This window comes from Electrophorus electricus, chromosome 13 (assembly GCF_041902795.1).
Source record: "Electrophorus electricus isolate QZ-2024a chromosome 13, ASM4190279v1, whole genome shotgun sequence".
Lineage (NCBI taxonomy): Eukaryota > Metazoa > Chordata > Actinopteri > Gymnotiformes > Gymnotidae > Electrophorus > Electrophorus electricus.
The window spans coordinates 20,040,387-20,056,314 of NC_137509.1; the positions used below are offsets into that span (position 1 = coordinate 20,040,387).

The following is a 15,928-nucleotide window of genomic DNA, read 5'->3' on the forward strand; positions in this document are numbered from 1 at the left end:
TTGTAAGCTTTTATTGCATCATTTAATTTACATTCAAGATAACATTCTAGAATGTCAAGTGCAGGGATTAATAAAAAAAATGTCAGATTTGTCTTTGATCATATTTGCTATGATTAGGCAATTTGAGTAAGTGTTTAAGGCTTACGGCCACACCAGCTTGAGAACGCCCAATCTCATCTGACCTTGGAAGCTAAGAAAGTTTGGGCCTGGATAGTACTGAGGTGGGACCCTACCTAGGAATACCAGGTGCTGTAAGCTTTTCTTGCATCACTTTAATTTACTTTCAAGCTGACATGCTCAAATGTGAAGTGCAGTGATTAATAAAAAAAACTATCTGTTAGCACCTGGGAATAGCAGATGCTGTAAGTTTTTTTTGCATCACTTTCATTTACTCTCCAACTCACATGCCTGAATGTGAAGTGCAGTGATTCATCAAAAAACTATATGTTAGCACCTTGGACTACGAGATGCTGTAAGCTTCTCTTGCATCACTTTAATTTACTGTCAAGATGACATGCTAGGATGTGAAATGCAGTGATTAATTTAAAAAACTATCTGTTAGCACCTGGGAATAGCAGATGCTGTAAGTTTTTGTTGCATCACTTTACTTTAATCTGCAACTGTCAAGTTTGTATGTGAAGTGTACAGATTAAATAGAAATATTTTAGTACCAGGGAATAGCAGGTGCTGTAAGATTGTATTGCATCCCTTTAATTTATGTTCAAGCTATCATGTTCAAATTTGAAGTGCAGTGAATAATTAACTCAAACTATCTGTTAGCACCTGGGAATAGCAGATGCTGTAAGTTTTTTTTGCATCACTTTCATTTACTCTCCAACTCACATGTCTGAATGTGAAGTGCAGTGATTCATCAAAAAACTGTCTGTTAGTGCCTCCGTATACCAGATGTTGTAAGCTTTTATTGCATCATTTAATTTACATTCAAGATAACATTCTAGAATGTCAAGTGCAGGGATTAACAAAAAAAATTGTCAGATTGGTCTTTGATCATATTTGCTATGATTAGGCAATTTGAGTAAGTGTTTAAGGCTTACGGCCACACCAGCTTGAGAATGCCCAATCTCCTCTGACCTTAGAAGCTAAGCAAGTTTGGGCCTGGATAGTACTGAGGTGGGACCCTACCTATGTATACCAGGTGCTGTAAGCTTTTCTTGCATCACTTTAATTTACTTTCAAGCTGACATGCTCAAATGTGAAGTGCAGTGATTAATAAAAAAAACAATCTGTTAGCACCTGGGAATAGCAGATGCTGTAAGTTTTTTTTGCATCACTTTCATTTACTCTCCAACTCACATGCCTGAATGTGAAGTGCAGTGATTCCTCAAAAATCTATCTGTTAGCACCTTGGACTACGAGATGCTGTAAGCTTCTCTTGCATCACTTTAATTTACTTTCAAGATGACATGCTAGGATGTGAAGTGCAGTGATTAATTAAAAAAAATATCTGTTAGCACCTGGGAATAGCAAATGCTGTAAGTTTTTGTTGCATCACTTTACTTTAATCTGCAACTGACAAGCTTGTATGTGAAGTGTACAGATTAAATAGAAATATTTTAGTACCAGGGAATAGCAGGTGCTGTAAGATTGTATTGCATCCCTTTAATTTATGTTCAAGCTATCATATTCAAATTTGAAGTGCAGTGAATAATTAACTCAAACTATCTGTTAGCACCTGGGAATAGCAGATGCTGTAAGTTTTTTTTGCATCACTTTCATTTACTCTCCAACTCACATGCCTGAATGTGAAGTGCAGTGATTCATCAAAAAACTGTCTGTTAGTGCCTCCGTATACCAGATGTTGTAAGCTTTTATTGCATCATTTAATTTACATTCAAGATAACATTCTAGAATGTCAAGTGCAGGGATTAATAAAAAAATTGTCAGATTTGTCTTTGATCATATTTGCTATGATTAGGCAATTTGAGTAAGTGTTTAAGGCTTACGGCCACACCAGCTTGAGAACGCCCAATCTCATCTGACCTTGGAAGCTAAGAAAGTTTGGGCCTGGATAGTACTGAGGTGGGACCCTACCTAGGAATACCAGGTGCTGTAAGCTTTTCTTGCATCACTTTAATTTACTTTCAAGCTGACATGCTCAAATGTGAAGTGCAGTGATTAATAAAAAAAACTATCTGTTAGCACCTGGGAATAGCAGATGCTGTAAGTTTTTTTTGCATCACTTTCATTTACTCTCCAACTCACATGCCTGAATGTGAAGTGCAGTGATTCATCAAAAAACTATATGTTAGCACCTTGGACTACGAGATGCTGTAAGCTTCTCTTGCATCACTTTAATTTACTGTCAAGATGACATGCTAGGATGTGAAATGCAGTGATTAATTTAAAAAACTATCTGTTAGCACCTGGGAATAGCAGATGCTGTAAGTTTTTGTTGCATCACTTTACTTTAATCTGCAACTGTCAAGTTTGTATGTGAAGTGTACAGATTAAATAGAAATATTTTAGTACCAGGGAATAGCAGGTGCTGTAAGATTGTATTGCATCCCTTTAATTTATGTTCAAGCTATCATGTTCAAATTTGAAGTGCAGTGAATAATTAACTCAAACTATCTGTTAGCACCTGGGAATAGCAGATGCTGTAAGTTTTTTTTGCATCACTTTCATTTACTCTCCAACTCACATGCCTGAATGTGAAGTGCAGTGATTCATCAAAAAACTGTCTGTTAGTGCCTCCGTATACCAGATGTTGTAAGCTTTTATTGCATCATTTAATTTACATTCAAGATAACATTCTAGAATGTCAAGTGCAGGGATTAACAAAAAAAATTGTCAGATTGGTCTTTGATCATATTTGCTATGATTAGGCAATTTGAGTAAGTGTTTAAGGCTTACGGCCACACCAGCTTGAGAATGCCCAATCTCATCTGACCTTGGAAGCTAAGCAAGTTTAGTCCTGGATAGTACTGAGGCGGGACCCTACCTAGGAATACCAGGTGCTGTAAGCTTTTCTTGCATCACTTTAATTTACTTTCAAGCTAACATGCTCAAATGTGAAGTGCAGTGATTAATAAAAAAACCATCTCTTAGCACCTGGGAATAGCTGATGCTGTAAATTTTTTGCATCACTTTCATTTACTCTCCAACTCACATGCCTGAATGTGAAGTGCAGTGATTCATCAAAAAACTGTCTGTTAGTGCCTCCGTATACCAGATGTTGTAAGCTTTTATTGCATCATTTAATTTACATTCAAGATAACATTCTAGAATGTCAAGTGCAGGGATTAATAAAAAAAATGTCAGATTTGTCTTTGATCATATTTGCTATGATTAGGCAATTTGAGTAAGTGTTTAAGGCTTACGGCCACACCAGCTTGAGAACGCCCAATCTCATCTGACCTTGGAAGCTAAGAAAGTTTGGGCCTGGATAGTACTGAGGTGGGACCCTACCTAGGAATACCAGGTGCTGTAAGCTTTTCTTGCATCACTTTAATTTACTTTCAAGCTGACATGCTCAAATGTGAAGTGCAGTGATTAATAAAAAAAACTATCTGTTAGCACCTGGGAATAGCAGATGCTGTAAGTTTTTTTTGCATCACTTTCATTTACTCTCCAACTCACATGCCTGAATGTGAAGTGCAGTGATTCATCAAAAAACTATATGTTAGCACCTTGGACTACGAGATGCTGTAAGCTTCTCTTGCATCACTTTAATTTACTGTCAAGATGACATGCTAGGATGTGAAATGCAGTGATTAATTTAAAAAACTATCTGTTAGCACCTGGGAATAGCAGATGCTGTAAGTTTTTGTTGCATCACTTTACTTTAATCTGCAACTGTCAAGTTTGTATGTGAAGTGTACAGATTAAATAGAAATATTTTAGTACCAGGGAATAGCAGGTGCTGTAAGATTGTATTGCATCCCTTTAATTTATGTTCAAGCTATCATGTTCAAATTTGAAGTGCAGTGAATAATTAACTCAAACTATCTGTTAGCACCTGGGAATAGCAGATGCTGTAAGTTTTTTTTGCATCACTTTCATTTACTCTCCAACTCACATGTCTGAATGTGAAGTGCAGTGATTCATCAAAAAACTGTCTGTTAGTGCCTCCGTATACCAGATGTTGTAAGCTTTTATTGCATCATTTAATTTACATTCAAGATAACATTCTAGAATGTCAAGTGCAGGGATTAACAAAAAAAATTGTCAGATTGGTCTTTGATCATATTTGCTATGATTAGGCAATTTGAGTAAGCGTTTAAGGCTTACGGCCACACCAGCTTGAGAATGCCCAATCTCATCTGACCTTGGAAGCTAAGCAAGTTTGGTCCTGGATAGTACTGAGGTGGGACCCTACCTAGGAATACCAGGTGCTGTAAGCTTTTCTTGCATCACTTTAATTTACTTTCAAGCTAACATGCTCAAATGTGAAGTGCAGTGATTAATAAAAAAACCATCTCTTAGCACCTGGGAATAGCCGATGCTGTAAGTTTTTTTTGCATCACTTTCATTTACTCTCCAACTCACATGCCTGAATGTGAAGTGCAGTGATTCATCTAAAAACTATATGTTAGCACCTTGGACTACGAGATGCTGTAAGCTTCTCTTGCATCACTTTAATTTACTGTCAAGATGACATGCTAGGATGTGAAATGCAGTGATTAATTTAAAAAACTATCTGTTAGCACCTGGGAATAGCAGATGCTGTAAGTTTTTGTTGCATCACTTTACTTTAATCTGCAACTGTCAAGTTTGTATGTGAAGTGTACAGATTAAATAGAAATATTTTAGTACCAGGGAATAGCAGGTGCTGTAAGATTGTATTGCATCCCTTTAATTTATGTTCAAGCTATCATGTTCAAATTTGAAGTGCAGTGAATAATTAACTCAAACTATCTGTTAGCACCTGGGAATAGCAGATGCTGTAAGTTTTTTTTGCATCACTTTCATTTACTCTCCAACTCACATGCCTGAATGTGAAGTGCAGTGATTCATCAAAAAACTGTCTGTTAGTGCCTCCGTATACCAGATGTTGTAAGCTTTTATTGCATCATTTAATTTACATTCAAGATAACATTCTAGAATGTCAAGTGCAGGGATTAACAAAAAAAATTGTCAGATTGGTCTTTGATCATATTTGCTATGATTAGGCAATTTGAGTAAGTGTTTAAGGCTTACGGCCACACCAGCTTGAGAATGCCCAATCTCATCTGACCTTGGAAGCTAAGCAAGTTTGGTCCTGGATAGTACTGAGGTGGGACCCTACCTAGGAATACCAGGTGCTGTAAGCTTTTCTTGCATCACTTTAATTTACTTTCAAGCTAACATGCTCAAATGTGAAGTGCAGTGATTAATAAAAAAACCATCTCTTAGCACCTGGGAATAGCTGATGCTGTAAATTTTTTGCATCACTTTCATTTACTCTCCAACTCACATGCCTGAATGTGAAGTGCAGTGATTCATCAAAAAACTGTCTGTTAGTGCCTCCGTATACCAGATGTTGTAAGCTTTTATTGCATCATTTAATTTACATTCAAGATAACATTCTAGAATGTCAAGTGCAGGGATTAATAAAAAAATTGTCAGATTTGTCTTTGATCATATTTGCTATGATTAGGCAATTTGAGTAAGTGTTTAAGGCTTACGGCCACACCAGCTTGAGAACGCCCAATCTCCTCTGACCTTGGAAGCTAAGAAAGTTTGGGCCTGGATAGTACTGAGGTGGGACCCTACCTAGGAATACCAGGTGCTGTAAGCTTTTCTTGCATCACTTTAATTTACTTTCAAGCTGACATGCTCAAATGTGAAGTGCAGTGATTAATAAAAAAAACTATCTGTTAGCACCTGGGAATAGCAGATGCTGTAAGTTTTTTTTGCATCACTTTCATTTACTCTCCAACTCACATGCCTGAATGTGAAGTGCTGTGATACATCAAAAAACTATCTGTTAGCACCTTGGACTACGAGATGCTGTAAGCTTCTCTTGAATCACTTTAATTTACTGTCAAGATGACATGCTAGGATGTGAAATGCAGTGATTAATTAAAAAAACTATCTGTTAGCACCTGGGAATAGCAGATGCTGTAAGTTTTTGTTGCATCACTTTACTTTAATCTGCAACTGACAAGCTTGTATGTGAAGTGTACAGATTAAATAGAAATATTTTAGTACCAGGGAATAGCAGGTGCTGTAAGATTGTATTGCATCCCTTTAATTTATGTTCAAGCTATCATGTTCAAATTTGAAGTGCAGTGAATAATTAACTCAAACTATCTGTTAGCACCTGGGAATAGCAGATGCTGTAAGTTTTTTTTGCATCACTTTCATTTACTCTCCAACTCACATGCCTGAATGTGAAGTGCAGTGATTCATCAAAAAACTGTCTGTTAGTGCCTCCGTATACCAGATGTTGTAAGCTTTTATTGCATCATTTAATTTACATTCAAGATAACATTCTAGAATGTCAAGTGCAGGGATAAATAAAAAAAATTGTCAGATTGGTCTTTGATCATATTTGCTATGATTAGGAAAGTTGAGTAAGTGTTTAAGGCTTACGGCCACACCAGCTTGAGAACGCCCAATCTCATCTGACCTTGGAAGCTAAGCAAGTTTGGGCCTGGATAGTACTGAGGTGGGACCCTACCTAGGAATACCGGGTGCTGTAAGCTTTTCTTGCATCACTTTAATTTACTTTCAAGCTGACATGCTCAAATGTGAAGTGCAGTGATTAATAAAAAAAAACTATCTGTTAGCACCTGGGAATAGCCGATGCTGTAAGTTTTTTTTGCATCACTTTCATTTACTCTCCAACTCACATGCCTGAATGTGAAGTGCAGTGATTCATCAAAAACTATCTGTTAGCACCTTGGACTACGAGATGCTGTAAGCTTCTCTTGAATCACTTTAATTTACTGTCAAGATGACATGCTAGGATGTGAAATGCAGTGATTAATTAAAAAAACTATCTGTTAGCACCTGGGAATAGCAGATGCTGTAAGTTTTTGTTGCATCACTTTACTTTAATCTGCAACTGACAAGCTTGTATGTGAAGTGTACAGATTAAATAGAAATATTTTAGTACCAGGGAATAGCAGGTGCTGTAAGATTGTATTGCATCCCTTTAATTTATGTTCAATCTATCATGTTCAAATTTGAAGTGCAGTGAATAATTAACTCAAACTATCTGTTAGCACCTGGGAATAGCAGATGCTGTACGTTTTTTTTGCATCACTTTCATTTACTCTCCAACTCACATGCCTGAATGTGAAGTGCAGTGATTCATCAAAAAACTGTCTGTTAGTGCCTCCGTATACCAGATGTTGTAAGCTTTTATTGCATCATTTAATTTACATTCAAGATAACATTCTAGAATGTCAAGTGCAGGGATTAATAAAAAAAATTGTCAGATTGGTCTTTGATCATATTTGCTATGATTAGGCAATTTGAGTAAGTGTTTAAGGCTTATGGCCAAACCATCTTGAGAACGCCCAATCTCATCTGACCTTGAAAGCTAAGCAAGTTTGGTCCTGGATAGTACTGAGGTGGGACCCTACCTAGGAATACCAGGTGCTGTGAGCTTTTCTTGCATCACTTTAATTTACTTTCAAGCTGACATGCTCAAATGTGAAGTGCAGTGATTAATAAAAAAAACTATCTGTTAGCACCTGGGAATAGCCGATGCTGTAAGTTTTTTTTGCATCACTTTCATTTACTCTCCAACTCACATGCCTGAATGTGAAGTGCAGTGATTCATCAAAAACTATCTGTTAGCACCTTGGACTACGAGATGCTGTAAGCTTCTCTTGAATCACTTTAATTTACTGTCAAGATGACATGCTAGGATGTGAAATGCAGTGATTAATTAAAAAAACTATCTGTTAGCACCTGGGAATAGCAGATGCTGTAAGTTTTTGTTGCATCACTTTACTTTAATCTGCAACTGACAAGCTTGTATGTGAAGTGTACAGATTAAATAGAAATATTTTAGTACCAGGGAATAGCAGGTGCTGTAAGATTGTATTGCATCCCTTTAATTTATGTTCAAGCTATCATGTTCAAATTTGAAGTGCAGTGAATAATTAACTCAAACTATCTGTTAGCACCTGGGAATAGCAGATGCTGTACGTTTTTTTTGCATCACTTTCATTTACTCTCCAACTCACATGCCTGAATGTGAAGTGCAGTGATTCATCAAAAAACTGTCTTTTAGTGCCTCTGTATACCAGATGTTGTAAGCTTTTATTGCATCATTTAATTTACATTCAAGATAACATTCAAGAATGTCAAGTGCAGGGATTAATAAAAAAAATTGTCAGATTGGTCTTTGTTCATATTTGCTATGATTAGGCAATTTGAGTAAGTGTTTAAGGCTTATGGCCAAACCATCTTGAGAACGCCCAATCTCATCTGACCTTGGAAGCTAAGCAAGTTTGGGCCTGGATAGTACTGAGGTGGGACCCTACCTAGGAATACCAGGTGCTGTAAGCTTTTCTTGCATCACTTTAATTTACTTTCAAGCTGACATGCTCAAATGTGAAGTGCAGTGATTAATAAAAAAAACTATCTGTTAGCACCTGGGAATAGCCGATGCTGTAAGTTTTTTTTGCATCACTTTCATTTACTCTCCAACTCACATGCCTGAATGTGAAGTGCAGTGATTCATCAAAAACTATCTGTTAGCACCTTGGACTACGAGATGCTGTAATCGTCTCTTGAATCACTTTAATTTACTGTCAAGATGACATGCTAGGATGTGAAATGCAGTGATTAATTAAAAAAACTATCTGTTAGCACCTGGGAATAGCAGATGCTGTAAGTTTTTGTTGCATCACTTTACTTTAATCTGCAACTGACAAGCTTGTATGTGAAGTGTACAGATTAAATAGAAATATTTTAGTACCAGGGAATAGCAGGTGCTGTAAGATTGTATTGCATCCCTTTAATTTATGTTCAAGCTATCATGTTCAAATTTGAAGTGCAGTGAATAATTAGTGCCTCCGTATACCAGCTCCGTATTGTAAGCTTTTATTGCATCATTTAATTACATTCAAGATAACATTCTAGAATGTCAAGTGCAGGGATTAATAAAAAAAATTGTCAGATTGGTCTTTGATCATATTTGCTATGATTAGGCAATTTGAGTAAGTGTTTAAGGCTTACGGCCATACCAGCTTGAGAATGCCCAATCTCATCTGACCTTGGAAGCTAAGCAAGTTTGGGCCTGGATAGTACTGAGGTGGGACCCTACCTATGTATACCAGGTGCTGTAAGCTTTTCTTGCATCACTTTAATTTACTTTCAAGCTGACATGCTCAAATGTGAAGTGCAATGATTAATAAAAAAAACTATCTGTTAGCACCTGGGAATAGCCGATGCTGTAAGTTTTTTTTGCATCACTTTCATTTACTCTCCAACTCACATGCCTGAATGTGAAGTGCAGTGATTCATCAAAAACTATCTGTTAGCACCTTGGACTACGAGATGCTGTAAGCTTCTCTTGAATCACTTTAATTTACTGTCAAGATGACATGCTAGGATGTGAAATGCAGTGATTAATTAAAAAAACTATCTGTTAGCATCTGGGAATAGCAGATGCTGTAAGTTTTTGTTGCATCACTTTACTTTAATCTGCAACTGACAAGCTTGTATGTGAAGTGTACAGATTAAATAGAAATATTTTAGTACCAGGGAATAGCAGGTGCTGTAAGATTGTATTGCATCCCTTTAATTTATGTTCAAGCTATCATGTTCAAATTTGAAGTGCAGTGAATAATTAACTCAAACTATCTGTTAGCACCTGGGAATAGCAGATGCTGTAAGTTTTTTTTGCATCACTTTCATTTACTCTCCAACTCACATGCCTGAATGTGAAGTGCAGTGATTCATCAAAAAACTATATGTTAGCACCTTGGACTACGAGATGCTGTAAGCTTCTCTTGCATCACTTTAATTTACTGTCAAGATGACATGCTAGGATGTGAAATGCAGTGATTAATAAAAAAAACTATCTGTTAGCACCTGGGAATAGCCGATGCTGTAAGTTTTTTTTGCATCACTTTCATTTACTCTCCAACTCACATGCCTGAATGTGAAGTGCAGTGATTCATCAAAAAACTGTCTGTTAGTGCCTCCGTATACCAGATGTTGTAAGCTTTTATTGCATCATTTAATTTACATTCAAGATAACATTCTAGAATGTCAATTGCAGGGATTAATAAAAAAAATTGTCAGATTGGTCTTTGATCATATTTGCTATGATTAGGCAATTTGAGTAAGTGTTTAAGGCTTACGGCCATACCAGCTTGAGAATGCCCTATCTCATCTGACCTTGGAAGCTAAGCAAGTTTGGGCCTGGATAGTACTGAGGTGGGACCCTACCTATGTATACCAGGTGCTGTAAGCTTTTCTTGCATCACTTTAATTTACTTTCAAGCTGACATGCTCAAATGTGAAGTGCAATGATTAATAAAAAAAACTATCTGTTAGCACCTGGGAATAGCCGATGCTGTAAGTTTTTTTTGCATCACTTTCATTTACTCTCCAACTCACATGCCTGAATGTGAAGTGCAGTGATTCATCAAAAACTATCTGTTAGCACCTTGGACTACGAGATGCTGTAAGCTTCTCTTGAATCACTTTAATTTACTGTCAGGATGACATGCTAGGATGTGAAATGCAGTGATTAATTAAAAAAACTATCTGTTAGCACCTGGGAATAGCAGATGCTGTAAGTTTTTGTTGCATCACTTTACTTTAATCTGCAACTGACAAGCTTGTATGTGAAGTGTACAGATTAAATAGAAATATTTTAGTACCAGGGAATAGCAGGTGCTGTAATATTGTATTGCATCCCTTTAATTTATGTTCAAGCTATCATGTTCAAATTTGAAGTGCAGTGAATAATTAACTCAAACTATCTGTTAGCACCTGGGAATAGCAGATGCTGTAAGTTTTTTTTGCATCACTTTCATTTACTCTCCAACTCACATGCCTGAATGTGAAGTGCAGTAAATCATCAAAAAACTGTCTGTTAGCACCTTGGACTACGAGATGCGGTAAGCTTCTCTTGCATCACTTTAATTTACTGTCAAGATGACATGCTAAGATGTGAAATGCAGTGATTAATTAAAAAAACTATCTGTTAGCACCTGGGAATAGCAGATGCTGTAAGTTTTTGTTGCATCACTTTACTTTAATCTACAACTGACAAGCTTGTATGTGAAGTGTACAGATTAAATAGAAATATTTTAGTACCAGGGAATAGCAGGTGCTGTAAGATTGTATTGCATCCCTTTAATTTATGTTCAAGCTATCATGTTCAAATTTGAAGTGCAGTGAATAATTAGTGCCTCCGTATACCAGCTCCGTATTGTAAGCTTTTATTGCATCATTTAATTACATTCAAGATAACATTCTAGAATGTCAAGTGCAGGGATTAATAAAAAAAAATTGTCAGATTGGTCTTTGATCATATTTGCTATGATTAGGCAATTTGAGTAAGCGGATAAGGCTTATGGCCACACCACCTTGAGAACGCCCAATCTCATCTGACCTTGGAAGCTAAGCAAGTTTGGGCCTGGATAGTACTGAGGTGGGACCCTACCTAGGAATACCAGGTGCTGTAAGCTTTTCTTGCATCACTTTAATTTACTTTCAAGCTGACATGCTCAAATGTGAAGTGCAGTGATTAATAAAAAAAACTATCTGTTAGCACCTGGGAATAGCCGATGCTGTAAGTTTTTTTTGCATCACTTTCATTTACTCTCCAACTCACATGCCTGAATGTGAAGTGCAGTGATTCATCAAAAAACTATATGTTAGCACCTTGGACTACGAGATGCTGTAAGCTTCTCTTGCATCACTTTAATTTACTGTCAAGATGACATGCTAGGATGTGAAATGCAGTGATTAATTTAAAAAACTATCTGTTAGCACCTGGGAATAGCAGATGCTGTAAGTTTTTGTTGCATCACTTTACTTTAATCTGCAACTGTCAAGTTTGTATGTGAAGTGTACAGATTAAATAGAAATATTTTAGTACCAGGGAATAGCAGGTGCTGTAAGATTGTATTGCATCCCTTTAATTTATGTTCAAGCTATCATGTTCAAATTTGAAGTGCAGTGAATAATTAACTCAAACTATCTGTTAGCACCTGGGAATAGCAGATGCTGTAAGTTTTTTTTGCATCACTTTCATTTACTCTCCAACTCACATGTCTGAATGTGAAGTGCAGTGATTCATCAAAAAACTGTCTGTTAGTGCCTCCGTATACCAGATGTTGTAAGCTTTTATTGCATCATTTAATTTACATTCAAGATAACATTCTAGAATGTCAAGTGCAGGGATTAACAAAAAAAATTGTCAGATTGGTCTTTGATCATATTTGCTATGATTAGGCAATTTGAGTAAGTGTTTAAGGCTTACGGCCACACCAGCTTGAGAATGCCCAATCTCATCTGACCTTGGAAGCTAAGCAAGTTTGGTCCTGGATAGTACTGAGGTGGGACCCTACCTAGGAATACCAGGTGCTGTAAGCTTTTCTTGCATCACTTTAATTTACTTTCAAGCTAACATGCTCAAATGTGAAGTGCAGTGATTAATAAAAAAACCATCTCTTAGCACCTGGGAATAGCCGATGCTGTAAATTTTTTGCATCACTTTCATTTACTCTCCAACTCACATGCCTGAATGTGAAGTGCAGTGATTCATCAAAAAACTGTCTGTTAGTGCCTCCGTATACCAGATGTTGTAAGCTTTTATTGCATCATTTAATTTACATTCAAGATAACGTTCTAGAATGTCAAGTGCAGGGATTAATAAAAAAAATTGTCAGATTGGTGTTTGATCATATTTGCTATGATTAGGCAATTTGAGTAAGTGTTTAAGGCTTACGGCCACACCAGCTTGAGAATGCCCAATCTCATCTGACCTTGGAAGCTAAGCAAGTTTGGTCCTGGATAGTACTGAGGTGGGACCCTACCTAGGAATACCAGGTGCTGTAAGCTTTTCTTGCATCACTTTAATTTACTTTCAAGCTAACATGCTCAAATGTGAAGTGCAGTGATTAATAAAAAAACCATCTCTTAGCACCTGGGAATAGCCGATGCTGTAAATTTTTTGCATCACTTTCATTTACTCTCCAACTCACATGCCTGAATGTGAAGTGCAGTGATTCATCAAAAAACTGTCTGTTAGTGCCTCCGTATACCAGATGTTGTAAGCTTTTATTGCATCATTTAATTTACATTCAAGATAACGTTCTAGAATGTCAAGTGCAGGGATTAATAAAAAAATTGTCAGATTTGTCTTTGATCATATTTGCTATGATTAGGCAATTTGAGTAAGTGTTTAAGGCTTACGGCCACACCAGCTTGAGAACGCCCAATCTCATCTGACCTTGGAAACTAAGAAAGTTTGGGCCTGGATAGTACTGAGGTGGGACCCTACCTAGGAATACCAGGTGCTGTAAGCTTTTCTTGCATCACTTTAATTTACTTTCAAGCTGACATGCTCAAATGTGAAGTGCAGTGATTAATAAAAAAAACTATCTGTTAGCACCTGGGAATAGCAGATGCTGTAAGTTTTTTTTGCATCACTTTCATTTACTCTCCAACTCACATGCCTGAATGTGAAGTGCAGTGATTCATCTAAAAACTATATGTTAGCACCTTGGACTACGAGATGCTGTAAGCTTCTCTTGCATCACTTTAATTTACTGTCAAGATGACATGCTAGGATGTGAAATGCAGTGATTAATTTAAAAAACTATCTGTTAGCACCTGGGAATAGCAGATGCTGTAAGTTTTTGTTGCATCACTTTACTTTAATCTGCAACTGTCAAGTTTGTATGTGAAGTGTACAGATTAAATAGAAATATTTTAGTACCAGGGAATAGCAGGTGCTGTAAGATTGTATTGCATCCCTTTAATTTATGTTCAAGCTATCATGTTCAAATTTGAAGTGCAGTGAATAATTAACTCAAACTATCTGTTAGCACCTGGGAATAGCAGATGCTGTAAGTTTTTTTTGCATCACTTTCATTTACTCTCCAACTCACATGCCTGAATGTGAAGTGCAGTGATTCATCAAAAAACTATATGTTAGCACCTTGGACTACGAGATGCTGTAAGCTTCTCTTGCATCACTTTAATTTACTGTCAAGATGACATGCTAGGATGTGAAATGCAGTGATTAATAAAAAAAACTATCTGTTAGCACCTGGGAATAGCCGATGCTGTAAGTTTTTTTTGCATCACTTTCATTTACTCTCCAACTCACATGCCTGAATGTGAAGTGCAGTGATTCATCAAAAAACTGTCTGTTAGTGCCTCCGTATACCAGATGTTGTAAGCTTTTATTGCATCATTTAATTTACATTCAAGATAACATTCTAGAATGTCAATTGCAGGGATTAATAAAAAAAATTGTCAGATTGGTCTTTGATCATATTTGCTATGATTAGGCAATTTGAGTAAGTGTTTAAGGCTTACGGCCACACCAGCTTGAGAATGCCCAATCTCATCTGACCTTAGAAGCTAAGCAAGTTTGGGCCTGGATAGTACTGAGGTGGGACCCTACCTATGTATACCAGGTGCTGTAAGCTTTTCTTGCATCACTTTAATTTACTTTCACGCTGACATGCTCAAATGTGAAGTGCAATGATTAATAAAAAAAACTATCTGTTAGCACCTGGGAATAGCAGATGCTGTAAGTTTTTGTTGCATCACTTTCATTTACTCTCCAACTCACATGCCTGAATGTGAAGTGCAGTGATTCATTAAAAAACTGTCTGTTAGTGCCTCCGTATTCCAGATGTTGTAAGCTTTTATTGCATCATTTAATTTACATTCAAGATAACATTCTAGAATGTCAATTGCAGGGATTAATAAAAAAAATTGTCAGATTGGTCTTTGATCATATTTGCTATGATTAGGCAATTTGAGTAAGTGTTTAAGGCTTACGGCCATACCAGCTTGAGAATGCCCTATCTCATCTGACCTTGGAAGCTAAGCAAGTTTGGGCCTGGATAGTACTGAGGTGGGACCCTACCTATGTATACCAGGTGCTGTAAGCTTTTCTTGCATCACTTTAATTTACTTTCAAGCTGACATGCTCAAATGTGAAGTGCAATGATTAATAAAAAAAACTATCTGTTAGCACCTGGGAATAGCCGATGCTGTAAGTTTTTTTTGCATCACTTTCATTTACTCTCCAACTCACATGCCTGAATGTGAAGTGCAGTGATTCATCAAAAACTATCTGTTAGCACCTTGGACTACGAGATGCTGTAAGCTTCTCTTGAATCACTTTAATTTACTGTCAGGATGACATGCTAGGATGTGAAATGCAGTGATTAATTAAAAAAACTATCTGTTAGCACCTGGGAATAGCAGATGCTGTAAGTTTTTGTTGCATCACTTTACTTTAATCTGCAACTGACAAGCTTGTATGTGAAGTGTACAGATTAAATAGAAATATTTTAGTACCAGGGAATAGCAGGTGCTGTAATATTGTATTGCATCCCTTTAATTTATGTTCAAGCTATCATGTTCAAATTTGAAGTGCAGTGAATAATTAACTCAAACTATCTGTTAGCACCTGGGAATAGCAGATGCTGTAAGTTTTTTTTGCATCACTTTAATTTACTCTCCAACTCACATGCCTGAATGTGAAGTGCAGTAAATCATCAAAAAACTGTCTGTTAGCACCTTGGACTACGAGATGCGGTAAGCTTCTCTTGCATCACTTTAATTTACTGTCAAGATGACATGCTAAGATGTGAAATGCAGTGATTAATTAAAAAAACTATCTGTTAGCACCTGGGAATAGCAGATGCTGTAAGTTTTTGTTGCATCACTTTACTTTAATCTACAACTGACAAGCTTGTATGTGAAGTGTACAGATTAAATAGAAATATTTTAGTACCAGGGAATAGCAGGTGCTGTA

The 15,928-nt window shown here is 36.7% G+C and overlaps 19 pseudogenes; all 19 read left to right on the forward strand.

Annotated features, from left to right (window-relative positions):
* Positions 1 to 139: 139 nt before the first annotated feature.
* Positions 140 to 258, forward strand: LOC145648543 (5S ribosomal RNA; annotated as a pseudogene).
* Positions 259 to 1,049: 791 nt separating this feature from the next.
* LOC145644854 (5S ribosomal RNA) lies at positions 1,050 to 1,168 on the forward strand (annotated as a pseudogene).
* Positions 1,169 to 1,958: 790 nt separating this feature from the next.
* LOC145648544 (5S ribosomal RNA) lies at positions 1,959 to 2,077 on the forward strand (annotated as a pseudogene).
* A 791-nt stretch (positions 2,078 to 2,868) lies between these two features.
* LOC145644129 (5S ribosomal RNA) lies at positions 2,869 to 2,987 on the forward strand (annotated as a pseudogene).
* A 348-nt stretch (positions 2,988 to 3,335) lies between these two features.
* LOC145648545 (5S ribosomal RNA) lies at positions 3,336 to 3,454 on the forward strand (annotated as a pseudogene).
* A 791-nt stretch (positions 3,455 to 4,245) lies between these two features.
* LOC145649373 (5S ribosomal RNA) lies at positions 4,246 to 4,364 on the forward strand (annotated as a pseudogene).
* Positions 4,365 to 5,154: 790 nt separating this feature from the next.
* On the forward strand, positions 5,155 to 5,273 carry LOC145649374 (5S ribosomal RNA; annotated as a pseudogene).
* Positions 5,274 to 5,621: 348 nt separating this feature from the next.
* LOC145650001 (5S ribosomal RNA) lies at positions 5,622 to 5,740 on the forward strand (annotated as a pseudogene).
* Positions 5,741 to 6,531: 791 nt separating this feature from the next.
* LOC145646988 (5S ribosomal RNA) lies at positions 6,532 to 6,650 on the forward strand (annotated as a pseudogene).
* A 791-nt stretch (positions 6,651 to 7,441) lies between these two features.
* On the forward strand, positions 7,442 to 7,560 carry LOC145643776 (5S ribosomal RNA; annotated as a pseudogene).
* Positions 7,561 to 8,350: 790 nt separating this feature from the next.
* LOC145648085 (5S ribosomal RNA) lies at positions 8,351 to 8,469 on the forward strand (annotated as a pseudogene).
* A 666-nt stretch (positions 8,470 to 9,135) lies between these two features.
* LOC145649427 (5S ribosomal RNA) lies at positions 9,136 to 9,254 on the forward strand (annotated as a pseudogene).
* Positions 9,255 to 10,265: 1,011 nt separating this feature from the next.
* LOC145650524 (5S ribosomal RNA) lies at positions 10,266 to 10,384 on the forward strand (annotated as a pseudogene).
* A 1,106-nt stretch (positions 10,385 to 11,490) lies between these two features.
* Positions 11,491 to 11,609, forward strand: LOC145648771 (5S ribosomal RNA; annotated as a pseudogene).
* Positions 11,610 to 12,400: 791 nt separating this feature from the next.
* LOC145649375 (5S ribosomal RNA) lies at positions 12,401 to 12,519 on the forward strand (annotated as a pseudogene).
* A 349-nt stretch (positions 12,520 to 12,868) lies between these two features.
* LOC145649376 (5S ribosomal RNA) lies at positions 12,869 to 12,987 on the forward strand (annotated as a pseudogene).
* Positions 12,988 to 13,335: 348 nt separating this feature from the next.
* LOC145650251 (5S ribosomal RNA) lies at positions 13,336 to 13,454 on the forward strand (annotated as a pseudogene).
* Positions 13,455 to 14,466: 1,012 nt separating this feature from the next.
* On the forward strand, positions 14,467 to 14,585 carry LOC145644021 (5S ribosomal RNA; annotated as a pseudogene).
* A 352-nt stretch (positions 14,586 to 14,937) lies between these two features.
* LOC145650525 (5S ribosomal RNA) lies at positions 14,938 to 15,056 on the forward strand (annotated as a pseudogene).
* Positions 15,057 to 15,928: the final 872 nt, after the last annotated feature.